We start from the raw sequence: 14,379 nt of genomic DNA, 5'->3' as shown, positions 1-14,379 counted from the left end.
GTGGACAGAGAATGGGTGGTGGTTATTGGTGGAGCTCACCAGGTATTTTCTGTGGGTCTCCAGTGCACTGTAAGACTGCCTTCTCTGCTCCCTTGAGGTTGGGAATGGCAAGCAACTTGTGTTGGCCAGCGGACTGTGAGTTGTACCCTTCTGGGCTGATTTGAAGGGCAATGTGGGTTGATATACTCCTTCTTCCCCCTTGGCCCTTGGCAGTGGAGCCTCCCACAGTCTGGGTCTCTCATTCATCCCTGGATGAAACGTGATAAAAGGAAGACCCCTGGCCAGTCCATGGCCAACATGGGGGATGAACAGCAGTAACGCTTTGTTGCTCTACGGGGTTGTTAGCCACAGCATAACCTTGCCCCACCTTACTGCTACAGCAGGCGTGGACTCAGGGCTAAACCTCTACCACCAACTGGGGGTTTGAGCAAGTTAGTTGCCCTCGCTGAGTAAGATGTACATATCACGCTTCCAATAAGCTATAGAAAATATTTATGAGGCTTCAATGAAAGACATATGGGGAAGCACATAGTAGGTGCCCAGTGAAAACATTCTCTGACGTGCTGGTTCCCTCCAAGGCCTTGGTTTCTTCATCATTAAAATGAGGTCATGAGCTTGGACTGGATGGTCTCCAAGGGCTGCTCCTGCTCCCATTCTATGATAGACTGAAAGACTTTTATACAGTCACATTGTAGAGTCTGACACTGGATTTGTCATGACAATGATGGATTATTTGGAGGAGGGCACCAAGTGCCCAGCCGTGCCTTTTTCCTTCTTGGAAGAGAGATAGGATTGTTTCTCTGCCCTGAGAATCATTTATTATGTTCATAAAACAGTCGGCAGTCCCTCACAAATAAATACGTACTCAGAATCGTTGGATGTCCCCATGAAGCTTCATGGAAATGCACCCAGAAGGTGACTGGCAGACCTCGGAGGAAATCGCATACGTTCATTTTTTTTTTTTTTTTTTTTCCGGCTTCTGATTAGCCATTCCAGACATTGGCTGTTTATTTTTCACTTGCTTTATGTGATTAGATCTGCTTGGCTGACTGCATTTTAAAGCTTCATTCTCACTAAAACCGGTCTGCCATTTAATAAGCCTAAGGGGAGAGGATGGCTGCTGTAAATCGTAAGAAGCCAAGTTAAACTTGACCCTTCCTTCAACCCCTTTGTAGCGTTTTCTTCTCCATCAAGCGCTCTTCCATGGCAACACAAATATTTGCAGACTCCTCCCCCAACAGATCTTACTCCCGCGCAGGACTCCTTTAAACAACAAGTAATTACTGAGCACCTACTTTGTGCTGGGCTCTGTTATTAGGTGCTAGGGTGCAGCATGGGGTCTACCCTCACAGAGGATGATGGGAAACAGACTTTTAATGGAACAGTCAGCTAACTAATGAAAAGTGACAAGGATGGTAAGACCTGAGAAAGTGATATCTATGGTGCAGAGACCACAGCTGCACGGGCGTGCGGTGGGGTCAGGGGAGGGCTCCCTCTCCCCACGTGCATGTTCTCCACGCGTGTGCTTACACTTTCCCGCTTCTCCCCTGGGGATCTTACACATTCCCACCTCGTTGCAAGGATTCCCAAATCTTTACCCCTAACTCCTATCGGAGCTTCCGGCTTGCATTTTCTTTTGTAAGTTGTTATTTATTTATTTAGAAAGAGATAGAGAGAGAGAGACCAAGGAGGGCGGCAGAGAGAGAGGGAGACAGAATCCCAAGCAGAGCCTGATGTGGAGCTCAAACTCACCAACCGTGAGATCCTGACCAGAGCCGAAATCAAGAGTTGGACACTTTAACCGACTTGAGCCACCGAGGCGACCCCCAGCTTGCATTTTCCAATCCCTTGTAATAATAAAATCAAACAGATATCAAGCATTTCCTATGTGCATGTTTTACATATATTTATGCAATTCTTATAAGTCCTCTTGTTCGTTTTACTTATTTTATTTTTAAATTTTTTTTTGAATGTTTATTTTTGAGAGAGACAGAGACAGAGCATGAGCGGGGGAGGGGCAGAGAGACAGGGAGACCCAGAATCCGAAGCAGGCTCCAGGCTCCGAGCTGTCAGCACAGAGCCTGACGTGGGGCTCAAACTCACGAACTGTGAGATCATGACCTGAGCCGAAGTCGGACACTCAACCGACTGAGCCACCCAGGCGCCCCATTTTTGAGGACACTAAAGTGCAAGTTTTTACACTACTTGATCTTTGTCACAAGACTTAGGAGTAGCAGAATCCAAATTTGAACTCTGAGCTCTGATAAACCAAGTCTGGGCCCTGGACTACCCTCCATTCCATTGCCACCTGGATGGCCCTGGGCATCTCATATTAAAATATTAAAATGCCTAAAAGCAAGCTCTTCTTTCTCCTCTCATCCACTCACCCTATCAGAGATCTGTCCCTCTTTCTGTCTTCTCTGTACGATGGCATCTTTACTCTCTCTGCCACTTCGACTTGTCACCTTGATTCATCTTTGGCTCTCTCCCTGCCTCCTCCATCCCGTGTAATCACTTTCTGAGTTCTGTGACTATCCCCTTGCAAAGTCTTCTAGATCATTGTAACAGCTCCCATGCGACCCACTCTCGGCCTCGTTTTTCTCCGACTGATCCTGCAAATGACATGCAATGTTTGCCCTCCCAAATGGCTGGGTCTGTTGGGTTCCTCCCTCGCTCAAGGGCCTATGGCTTCCTAATGAAAATCACGAATCCTAAGTCTCATTCTCCCCTGAAACCTCTCTTCTGGGTAGCAGGTATGTCCCCTGGCATTCATCCACGGGCACCCAAAACTCAATATGCCTCAAACCGAACCACACTTTCCACGGCAAAGATTCCCTTCACCCTATCCATTGCCCCATTTTTTTTGTCTGCAGAGTGTTAGCTGGGCACGAGACAACATTTCCCATTTTCCCTGCAGTGAGGTACAGCCATGGGACTCAGGTCTAGCCAAAAAGATGTGAGCAAAAGGGATCTGGGAACCCTGGGGTCATGGCCTTCAGGAAAGAGGTATGCTGTCTCCTATTTCACTGGAGCCAGGTGGACTTTGGTGGTGAGCCATCGTGGATCACGTAGATGACCGAACAAAGGAGAAGGAGCCTGTGTCCCAACACAATGGAGCTAAACTGCTAATGCTTCCACATCTACGTGGAAAATAAATAAGCTTCCCTTCTAAGTCATTTCATCTGTGTCTTGTAGGGGTGGGAAATATTTTTTTTTTTTTTTTCCCAACCCTTCTAAGCTCTTGACTGGGACTCCTAAAACGAAAGACAGGTTGACAAGAGGCGAGCATACAAATTTATTTACCCTAAGTTTTACATGACACGGAGCTTTCACAGGGAAAAGAAGACCCAAAGAAATGGTTAACTCTGAGTGTTTTTATGCTGGGTTTAACGAAGAGTGGAAGGTCAGGGAAAAAAATATGATCGGATGAAGGGTATGAGCCAAGTGTGCTAAACTGGGGGACACTTAGCAAGGCCCGTTCATTCCGATTCCTGGGGCTGTCCAAGATAAGATGCTCTTTTTCTCTGAGCATAGGGAGGGCACTTCTCACATGAGGGTTTTATGACCTGTTTCAGGGAAAGGTCAGACAGCCCTTGTACACGTCATTTCTCAACTTAATTTATGCTTGAAATATGCAGTATGTCAAGGAGCCATATTTTGGGGGTCGCTGTGTATGTGTGTGTTTCATGTGGGTAGGCACCCGGGCCATGACTCACCTCCGCTCAAATCCCCTCAATGACCAAACCCATTATGCAGGACAAATCACCTGTTCTCGACAAATGAGCACCAGGGTGGGGGGGTGGGGGGTGCCAAGACGAGAGAGGAGCAACTCTTACTGATTTAACGAGACCCAAGGGCATATCAACTAAGTGCCATGGGTAGATTCTGTTTGGACCCAACACACCGCTGTTAAAAGATGTCTCTGAGGCAGTTGGGGAAATTTGAAACCTGGCTGAATATTCGATGATATTTGGAGTTCGTGTTAATTTTTCAATTGTAATAATGGTATGATGGCATGTTCAAAAAGAGTCTTTTCTCTTAGAGATACATACTGAATACTGACTCAAACGATATATCTGGGGTTTGGTTCAAAATAATCCGGGGGGGTGGGGGAGGGGGCACTGGAAAAATATCAACGAGGCAAGACTGGCTATATATTGATACAGTTCAATGTCAGCAACGGGTATGAGGACGGTTCGTTATACTATTCTATTTTTCATGTGTTTTAACATTTCCATAGTACATTTTTGAAATTAAAAAAGCAAGTGTGCAATGAAATCTACTGCCTTCACGGTCAAGTACTGAGGGTGCCTTGCAAGCGTTGCAGGCTGCCAGTCCTCATCCCTAACCTCTGCCGTCCGGACGCCCATCACTCCCCCTACCCATCTGGGCCTCCAGCCTTGCGGAGCCCACTGCTACTCCCAGGACTTTGCAAACATTCTCGTACCTACTAGAAACATTCTTTCCTGCCTGCTCTCCCCTGCTCCCTCAATGGCTCTGTTGGGCCCTGTGTGCCTTTCCACGACCCACCCCACCCCACCCCCATCACCTCCACATTGTTTAGGGCCCCACCCTCTCCTCCCAGAGTGGCCCAACAACACCTCAAAGGCAACCCCCTCCACACAGTTCTGAGTCCCTTTGCTTTCTGCTGTCTCTCCTTCTACAGCTGCAGTTCCTTGGAGGTGGCAATTATGACCTCTGAAGAGTGTCCCCAGAGGGCTAACACTGTCTCAGAGTACGCCGAGTGTTCAGGGCAAGAACAGAATGAGTTCAGGGGGAAAAGGTTAAGCCAAGTGAGCCGTCACTTCGACCATGGGTAAGCACCCGTGAAGAAATGCAGGGCAACAAGCCCTGAAGAAATGCAGGGCAACAAGCTAGAGGAGGGCTTCCTGGTTGTAAGTGAACCACCTCTGGTCATCCCAAAGTAGGGGGAAGAGTTCCAACCTGGCGTTAAAAAGAAGACAACAGGCCCCAAATGGAGTCACTCATGCTAAGCTCCACGTCACCAAACCAGGATTTACCTTCATTATGGTCTCAGCCTCTTCCAGAAGTGTGATCTGAAACCGGTCCTTCGGGAATCATCTGGTCACCACTGGTGAGGTTATCTGCCTGATAGACCACAGTTGTCCCCTACAGGAAAATGACTTGGCACAGCCAATCTGTTTTTTTGCTGCATAACTTCCTTGTTGCTGCCCCCTTCTGCCTGTAAACGTCCTTCAAACTGTAGAGGCCCTCAGATCTTCTTTCTGTCTGCTGGGTGGAATGCTGCCCTCTTCATGAATTGTTCCAGAAAGCCAATAAGATATTTTAACTTTCACTTAGTTGAATTGGGGGTTTTAACAGTGGGGACGGCATCGTTTTAAAAAAGACACTAACCTGGGTTGCCAAACTTCTTCCAAAGTGAGGAGAGCAGACCGGGAAAACGTCTCTGCTACGAATTTGCTTTTTCCAACATGGAGACTAGATGCTTCCCCTCCTCCTGGAAGCCCCAGGTGGCTCTGGGCCACCTAACAGGCAGGTGGACTGTCTGGCCTCTTTAATGAGAGCCCTCCGGACAGGGGTTAGCACCTCTAGTCTGTTCCGTCAGCAGAAGAAAACTACCCAGCAGCAAGGATGGGAGGCTAGCACCCTCTGGGAGTCTGAACTATAAATATCTATGGAGACAGATTGCTCTGTGGGGAATAAAAATGGAGAAATTTGTGATTAACAAATATGGAAGCGCCTCATATCTCTTCGGTGAACAGGATTCCAATTATCCTCACTTGCCTCTGGGCTCCACGGGCCAGTCTGTTTGTAATTTCCCATAAATCCTTTAAGTCTGCAAAGTTCCTCCCACAGATGTTGCCACGAGCCGCTGCCCTTTCATGGGGGGTGGAAACAGCACCCAGAGGAAGCCACTCCATTCACTTCCTGACCAACTGAAAGGCAAGAGAAAAACTAAGTGACCAAACGTGCCAGGCCTTGTCTCACTCTCTTCTCAGATTGGGAACTTGAGAAAGAGGAGATTATATCGAATCAGATGAGGCAAAAACGTTATTTCCTGGAAGCAGGTCAGTGGCCAGTTGTGACTGGCGAGGGCTCTCTTGGTGGCGCCCTGGGCGCTGGGACGCAGCCCTCAAAGAAACCCACGGAAACTCCTTGGAGCTCAGAGTAACACGGGGAATACAGGCACTGACCAATGTGGCTACAACAGCTCTCCCAGACCGACCCCGGGATCTGGGGACGATCTGTGAAACCGACACATGAACACGCGCCTGACCGTTGGACCCCAAGCACACTCTGTTCCACCTAATTGACTTAGGAGCCTGTTTTGCAGAAACTTGACCGATGGTCACAAGACCAAGGAAGACAGGAACCAACCGGGAAGAAGTCTGGCAGCTGCGAAGAATGGACCGAGAGGGAACAAAAGTAACCTCTGCGACCTCACAGGCGAGACCTCCCCACCACGGTCACGCCAGCGCCTCCACCCTTGGCACATAGGAAATAAAAGCCTGGGTCGCCGGGCGGCGCCTGCGCAGAAACGGTGAGGGCCTCCCCTGTACCTCCCCACTTCCCAACTTCCAATCACCTCCATCCACCTTCCAGCTCCCCGCCCCCCCTCGTAAAATCCCATAAATACTCTGCTTCCCCTTAGCCTCCGGGAGGCAGAACCGGTGTCAGTGTTCGGCTTCCAGTGCATCGAAAAACGGCCCCTCACGCTGTGACATTTGGAAATAAGTCATGGAAGAAAAGGCGAACTACAAATCGGGCCGAGCTTCCAAGGGCAAACAAGCCTGGTTTTCAGTCCTGCCCTGCCACCGGCTCCTTTCTCAAGGTGCACGTGAGTGTTTGAGGAAAAAAGACGTGGAGAAAGCAGATGATGTCGTACAAAAAGCAGAAGTGGTTTTTCTGTCCACAGGGTCTTGGCCATGTGGTCTACCAGTAGTCTGTTGTTTAAATTAGTAACCTCCTAACAAGTAACTCCACCCTTGAAACTGCTCTGTCCACAGCAAATGTCTCATACAGTAGGAGGGGGACGGAAGGGGTTATTTACTGAGAACATGCTACGTGTTTTACACATGCTGTTTCATTTAGTCTTCTAGCAGCTCTGTAAGGCACTTTCCGTTTTTTCCCTCTTCTACAGATGAGCAAATAGAGGCTAAAACTGGTTACATAATGGTCTGAGTTCAAAGCCCTGCTCTTTCTAGAATGTCATGACTTTTCAAACGTGCTCCAGCAGGACAAGAAAGGCCTAAGCTTGACTGGGATGTTTCGCTGAAAAAAAAAAAAAAAACAAAACCCAATAATAATAATTTATAATGATAGCCTTTTTCCAATTTGCATAAAAAGCTAATTGAGAGAATTTTCTTAATTCCGTGTTTTTCTCCTACTAATTTCCCAAGCTTGGGTGCCTGCTTATACCCCCTTATCTGAGAATGGCATCAGCAATCCTAAAAGGAATAAAAAATTAGAAAAGGATAATTAACAACTATTCATGCTTCATTCGGTGGGTTTTCTTTTAATTTGGAATGAATTCTCCCAATTTTGATTTTTATATTGAATTTGTGTTCCAAGGGCCTTGGGGGCACACGGGAGAGTTACATGCACAAAGTTCATTAAAAAGGTGTTTGGATTGGATGTCCCGAGGAGGGCTGTCCATCTGAGGGAGAACATCAGGATGAACCCAGCTCCAAATTAGCAAGGACACACCAGGGGCGATGAAATTAATTTCCTAGTCAAAAATAGCTGGTCATGTTCCTTCCTCACCTTCAGCAAGTAGCTTATCTACACCAGTTTCTATTAGGAACAGAAAGAGTCTTCGGTCACTCAATAAATCACCGATTTCCCACAGAAGACATGTCTCTTTCATTAACGAAGGAGGGAAATTAGGCCATTGCCTTACAGCTATATAACAGTATTGTTATGCTGCAAACAATTGTATAAAAGCCAGGTCCCACTGAGAAGCAACCTCCCAGGACAATAAGAAAGGAAAGAAATAAAGAGCTTTTGAAAACAGTCAGGTCTGAGGCTCTGTAGTCCTGCTGAGAAGCCAATTTCTTCCTTCCTACAGCCATTTATTCAGTTACCTCGATATTTACTTATCCAACATTCTTTCAGCCCCTCACTGTGCTGTGTAGTACTTTACTTGGTTCCAGGATGAATAGAAACATCCTACCATCAGGAATTCTGTAGTCTGGTGGGATACAAGAGTGGTAAAGAGAATTTACACAACACTGTGTCCCCCAGGCTCTGCTAAGTGGGTAAAGAGTGCTGGGGGGGGGGGGAGGGGCACAAAAGAGTGTCATCTCATTGAGAAAAGAGGTCGTATTTCCACATAGTAGTGATGCTCCCCCAAATCTCAAGATTTCACACAAGCAACAAAAGAAAAACAGATAGATTGGACTTCATCAAAATTTAAAACTTTTGTGCATCAAAGGACCCTATCAACAGAGTGAAAAGGCCACCGATGGAAAACGTTTGTAAAACATATATCAAACGAGGAATTAATATCTTGAATATGTAAAGAACTCCCACAACTCAACCATAAAAACAAGCAACCTGATTCAAAAATAGGCCATGGACTTGAATAGACATTTCTCTAAAGAAGGTACACAAATGGACAACAAACCTATGAAAATGTGCTCAACGTCACTAACCATTAGCAACATGAAAATAAAAACCACAATGAGATGCCACTTCACACCCATTAGGATGGCTATGATCAAGAAAGAAAGAAAAAGAAAAGAAAGAAGAAAGGAAAGAAGGGAGGGAAGGAAGGGAAGGAAGGTAGAAGGAAGGAAGGGAAAGGAGGAAAGAGAAAGAAAGAGAGAATGAACAGAGCAAGTTTTGGGAAGGATTTGGAGAGAATGGAAGCTTGTGCATGGCTGATGGGACATGAAAAGGTACAGCCGCTGTGGAAAGCCGTACGGTGGTTCTGCAAAGAGTTAAACCTAGAATTATCATATGATTTGGCAATTCCACTTGTAGGTAGAGATCCCCAAAATTTGAGAGCAGAAACCCACATTCATGGCAGCATTATTCACAGTAGCCCAAAGGTGGAAGAAGCCAAGTGTCCACTGGTGCATGAGCAGACAAGCAAAATGTGGCATATCCATACAACAGAATATTACTCGGCCTGAAAAAGGAAGGGGGGTTCTGACACGTGCTACAACATGGGTGAACCTTGGGGGCATTATGCTAAGTGAAATAAGTCAGACAAAAGAAAAAAGATCGTCTGAATTTACCTATGAGATCCCTGAAGATCCCTGAGATCTAGTTCATTGAGGCAAAAAAGTTAAATGATGGTTGGCAAAGGCTGTAGAATGGGGAATTGGTGTTTAATAGGTACAGGTTCAGGCCGAGAAGATACAATAGTCCTAGTGATGGATGGTGATGATGGTTGCACAACAATGTGAGTGTACTCAGTGCCACTGAACTGTAGACTTCAAAACAGTTAGACTGCTAAATTTTATCTTTGGTGTTTTGTGCTAAATTTTATGTTTTGCCACAATTTATTTTTTTTAATACATTAAAGAAAAATTTTTAACATTTATTTGTTTTTGAGAGACAGAGAGAGACAGAGAATGAGCAGGGGAGGGGCAGAGGGAGAGGGAGACACAGAATCCGAGGCAGGATCCAGGCTCTGAGCTATCAGTACAGAGCCCGATGCAGGGCTCAAACTCATGAACCATGAGATCATGACCTGAGCTGAAGTCGGATGCTCAACCAACTTAGCCACCCAGGCGCCCCTTAAAATATTTTTTTAATATTTATTTATTTTTGAGAGAGAAAACAAGCAGGGGAGGGGCAGAGAGAGGGGGTGGGGGGACAGAGGATCTGAAGCAGGCTCTACACTGACAGCAGAGATCCCTGTGCGGGGCTCGAACTCATGAACTGTGAGATCATGACCTGAACTGAAGTCAGGTGCTTAACCTGACTGAGCCACCCAGGCACCCCTATTCTGCCACAATTTAAAAAATTAGAAAAGACTCTCCATGTCCGAGATAGCACCCTTCTTAGTTATTTTCCCCTTTCTCCCATTGAAGAGCACAGCATTCTTTTCTCATTTAGATAAACAAAGGCAAACAAATTCTGTGAGAGATGTAGTGTTCATTTATCTTCATTCATTCAAGAATTATCTGAATATTTTTTGAGCACCTTCTATGTGCCTGGTGCTTTTCTAGGCACTGGGGTTATGACAGTGAGGTGAACAAAAACTGGCAGAAATCCCTGCACTCCTGGGGACCAGTCTGAAATTGAAGGTCGTATCAGCATCCCAAGCAGAAAATACATGGCCTCAAGTTAGGGTCATGTCAGGAGAGGTTAGGAAAAGGCCTCTTTCCAATGATATGCACAGATATAGGGAAACCACACGGGGAAGGTTCAGAAGCCCAGAAATCATAGACCTCTAGTTCCCACTTACAGGCAGAATAGCAGAAGGGAGGAGAAAGTAGATACTGGAACTTAAGGGGGGAAGAAAATGGTAAGGAAGGCTGTCATGGGAGCAACAGTGAATTTGGTGGAGGGACACAGTCACCCAAGGCTACCCCACGGTCACCCGAGACTACCCCATAGTCACCGAAGACTATCCCACAGTCACCCAAGGCTACCCCACGGCCACCCAAGGCTACCCCATGGCTACCTAAGACTATCCCACAATCACCCAAGACTACCCCACAATCACCCGAGACTACACCATAGTCACCCAAGACTATCCCACAGTCACCCAAGGCTACCCCACGGCCACCCAAGGCTACCCCATGGTTACCTAAGACTATCCCACAGTCACCCAAGACTACCCCACAATCACCCGAGACTACCCCATAGTCACCCAAGACTATCCCACAGTCACCCAAGGCTACCCCATGGTTACCTAAGACTATCCCACAGTCACCTAAGACTACCCCACAGTCACCTAAGACTACCCCACGGTCACCCAAGGCTACCCCATTGTTACCCAAGACTATCCCACAGTCACCCAAGGCTACCCCACCGTTACTCAAGACTATCCCACAGTCACCCAAGGCTACCGTACGGTCACCCGAAGCTACCCCGCAGTTCGTTCAGGGCTACGTTAGTCCCAGGCTATCCACAGTTCCCCAAGGCTAACCCATTGTCAGCCCAAGGGTACCCACAGTTGCCCCAAGACTATCCTACAGGGAGTAAATACTCAACCTCACTCTCCTCTCTACTCTCATCCCCTGCTAGTTCCTTAAGGGGCTAAACCCAAGCAGATGACACAATGCACGAGAACCCTTTTCTGTAGAGTCCAAACTCAGCAAATGGGGAGGGGGGGGTCTGGACGGGCAGACAAAAGGTATTCTACGTTGTGAAGAAAACAAGGTTGGTGACCATCCTGGGCCTCAGCTCCCGAAAGCTAACGCCAGGCCAGGCAGTCTCCTGGGAAGCAGGCCATGCCGACCCAAGGGGAATCTGGGAATTTTCCCAGCTTGAAGCCACTGCAGGAAATCAAGCTCAGCTGAGATTTGATGAAGAGACCAACACAATTTTAGTATCTGTCTGAGCAGGCAGAGTTACATAGTTTCAGGTATCCTGAACCAAACTTTGGCCGAACACAAAGCTCAAACCGCATGAAGATTGGACTTTTCAGCAAGTACTCATTTCAGCAAATACTCATTTTCTATCCCCATTCACTATGGGTGGGGCGCTCCTCCCCAGCCTCTGTGTTATTCTTTTGCTTTGTGAGGGAATGTTAGCTGATCTGAGCAAGCAGAGTCTGGAAAAAAAATGCTCTGGAAATCTGCCTTGAGATGTGGCCTAAGCACCTATGGCCCTCAGCCTGGGCCCCACCCCCCGCCCCGATGAACACAGGTGGGGCAGATCCAAACCCCAAATGACCTGATTAAGAACATTGACTTTATGCTGTTCTGCTACAGAAATGAGGCTCAGAAATGAAGTGGTTTATTGGACATAACATGTCTAACTAATTAATGGAAGATCTCATTCTAGAATCCAGTAGTCTTGATGTGCCTCCCAATAGTTGGAAAACGCTTGTTTTCTCTGGTGAAATGAAAAGACTCCGGGGAGCTGTATGTTAATATCAGTTCTGCTCCATTGACAACCCAGAGTCCGCATTCTTCCTGCCAACAATTTGTCCTCCTCTTCCTACCTCATAAATATCCTTATTTTCTCCTTTCTTTCCCCTCCCTCCCTTAGCAACCACACTACGGCCTGCGGCTTAATTTAGCCTCATCTTGGGTTCAGATGCTCTCAAAATTCAGACCAGTATTGCAGGCTGTCTGTTCACATATCCATCCAGTGATCACGCCAGCTCTCCCAGTTCTGTGTCTTCTTCCCCAAACGGCTCTTCTCCAGACTTGTACATTTCTTTTACGATATTTTTTCGCTTTTTACTTTTGAAGTAATTATGTATAGGTTCGCAAGAAGTGACAAAGAGAGCCCAGAGAATTCCTTTGTACCCTTTACCCAGCCTCCCCCGGTGGTTACATCTTGTGTGGCTGGTGTCAGACCCAGGAAACTGACATTGGAACGGTGGATGTATATAGTTCCGTGTCATTTTGTCACATGTGTGGATTCATGTAGCCACTACCACAATCAAGATAAAGAGCTATTCCACCAGCACAAAGCTCTGCCCCGTGTTCCTCCTTTATAATCACACCCGCCTTCCTCCCTTCCCTCCATCCCTAACCTGGCAGCCATTAAATGATTCCCATTTCTGTAATTTGTTGAGAATAGTATTCAAACGAAATCATATATTACATGATCTTTGGAGGTTGGATTTTTTTTTTGTTTTTGCCATACGAGTCGCCTAGAATAATGCCCTTAGCAACCAGCCAATTTGTTTTTTGCATCATTAGTTCATTTCTTATTATTGCTGAGTAGTATTCCATGGTATGGACATACCTCAGTTTATTTAACTATTCACCTATTGTAAGACATTTTGTTTCCAGTTTTACACGGTTGCAAACAAAGCTGCTATGAACAATGGTGTACAGGTTTTTCTGTGGACAGGTTTTCATCACTCTGAGATAAAGGCCCACGATGAGATTGCTGGGATATATGTTAAGCATATGTTTAATTTTTTTGTGTGTTTTTTTTTTTTTTTTTCTTTCACGGAGCACCTGGGTGGCTCAGTTGGTTAAGTGTCTGACTTCGGCTCAGGTCATGATATCATGGTTTGTGAGTTCGAGCCCCGGATCAGGCTCTGTGCTGACCGCTCAGAGCCTAGAGCCTGCTTCGGATTCTGTCTCCCTCTGTCTCTGCCCCCACCCCCCCACCCACCCCCGCCACATCTGTCTCTCTGTCTCTCAAAAATAAAGAAACATTAAAATTTTTTTCTTTCAGTTTTATTGAGATATAATTGTCTTACAGCACTGTGTAAGTTTAAGGTGTACAGCATAATGACTTAACTTACATGTATCAGGAAATAATTCTCATGATAAATTTAGTTAACATTCTTTGGGGTGCCTGGGTGGCTCAGTTGGTTGAGCATCGGACTCTTGATTTTGGCTCAGGTCATGATCTCACGATTTGTGAGATTGAGCCCTGTATCAGGCTCTATGCTGACAACGTGGAGCCTGCTTAGGATTGTCTCTCTTCTTTTCTCTCTCTGCCCTTCCTCCACTCATTCTCTCTTTCTCTCTCAAAACAGATAAATGAACTTAAAAAAAATTCTTCATCTCATATAGATTAAAAAAAAAACACCAAGTGTTTTCCTTGTGATGAGAACTCTTAGGATTTATTCTCTTAGCAACTTTCAATTATACCAAACAGAAGTGTTAACTATAGTCATCATTTTGTACATTACCTTCTTTGTAGTTATTTCTCTTATAACTGGAAGTTGGTACATTTTGACCACCTCATCCAGTTCCCTCACCCTTCAAACCCCTACCTCTGATAATCACAAATCTGATCTTTTTTCTGGTGTATATATGAAAATATACAAAGATATACAAAGATATACAAAAATATCTATCTATCTATCATCTATCTATCCATCCATATGTTAGATCATACAGTATTTCTTTTCATAGTCCTTCTCTAGTTTATTCCATTTACATTTAGTTGTTACACAGACTTCAAAACTATTTTCCTGAGTGTAACATTTCACATTCCCATCCGCAATGTATGAGAGATACATTTTTTTCCACCTCTTGCTAGAATTTGATACTGTTCATATATTTTATTTATCTGTTTTGATAAGTGTGTGGTGATAGCTCATCAGGGTCTTAATTTGCATTTCCTTGATGGTTTGTGATGCTGAATATTTTTTCATGTGCTTATCTGCCATAAATATAGCCTCTTCAGTGAAATGTCTCTTCAGGCAACTTGTTTTCTAGCAAGATTGTTTTTATACTGTTGACTTTTGAGAGATCTTTATGCATTTTAGATAAGAGTCCTTTGTCAAATATGTGGTTG

The 14,379-nt window shown here is 45.6% G+C and overlaps 2 protein-coding genes across 5 annotated transcripts in view; one reads left to right on the top strand and one right to left on the bottom strand.

Moving 5' to 3' along the window:
• Positions 1–14,379, bottom strand: part of GPR45 (G protein-coupled receptor 45) — an 82,582-nt gene that overhangs the window by 53,157 nt on the left and 15,046 nt on the right. The gene's annotated exons all lie outside the window — the stretch shown is intronic.
• The window catches only part of LOC132663584 (uncharacterized), a 30,267-nt gene continuing 21,741 nt past the window's right edge, over positions 5,854–14,379 (top strand). For 3 of the 4 annotated variants that reach the window (XR_013554598.2, XR_013554599.2, XM_081795309.1), the window contains exons 1-2: positions 5,854–6,523; positions 6,635–6,814. The gene's annotated coding sequence lies outside the window, so the exon portion shown is untranslated. The remainder of the gene's footprint in view (positions 6,524–6,634; positions 6,815–14,379) is intronic. The other variant, XM_078444340.2, reaches the window with a different exon arrangement.

This window comes from Panthera onca, chromosome A3 (assembly GCF_046562875.1).
Source record: "Panthera onca isolate mPanOnc1 chromosome A3, mPanOnc1 haplotype 2, whole genome shotgun sequence".
NCBI lineage: Eukaryota > Metazoa > Chordata > Mammalia > Carnivora > Felidae > Panthera > Panthera onca.
Note: the sequence above shows the minus strand (reverse complement) of the source record. Positions and strands in the feature narration are given on the sequence as shown.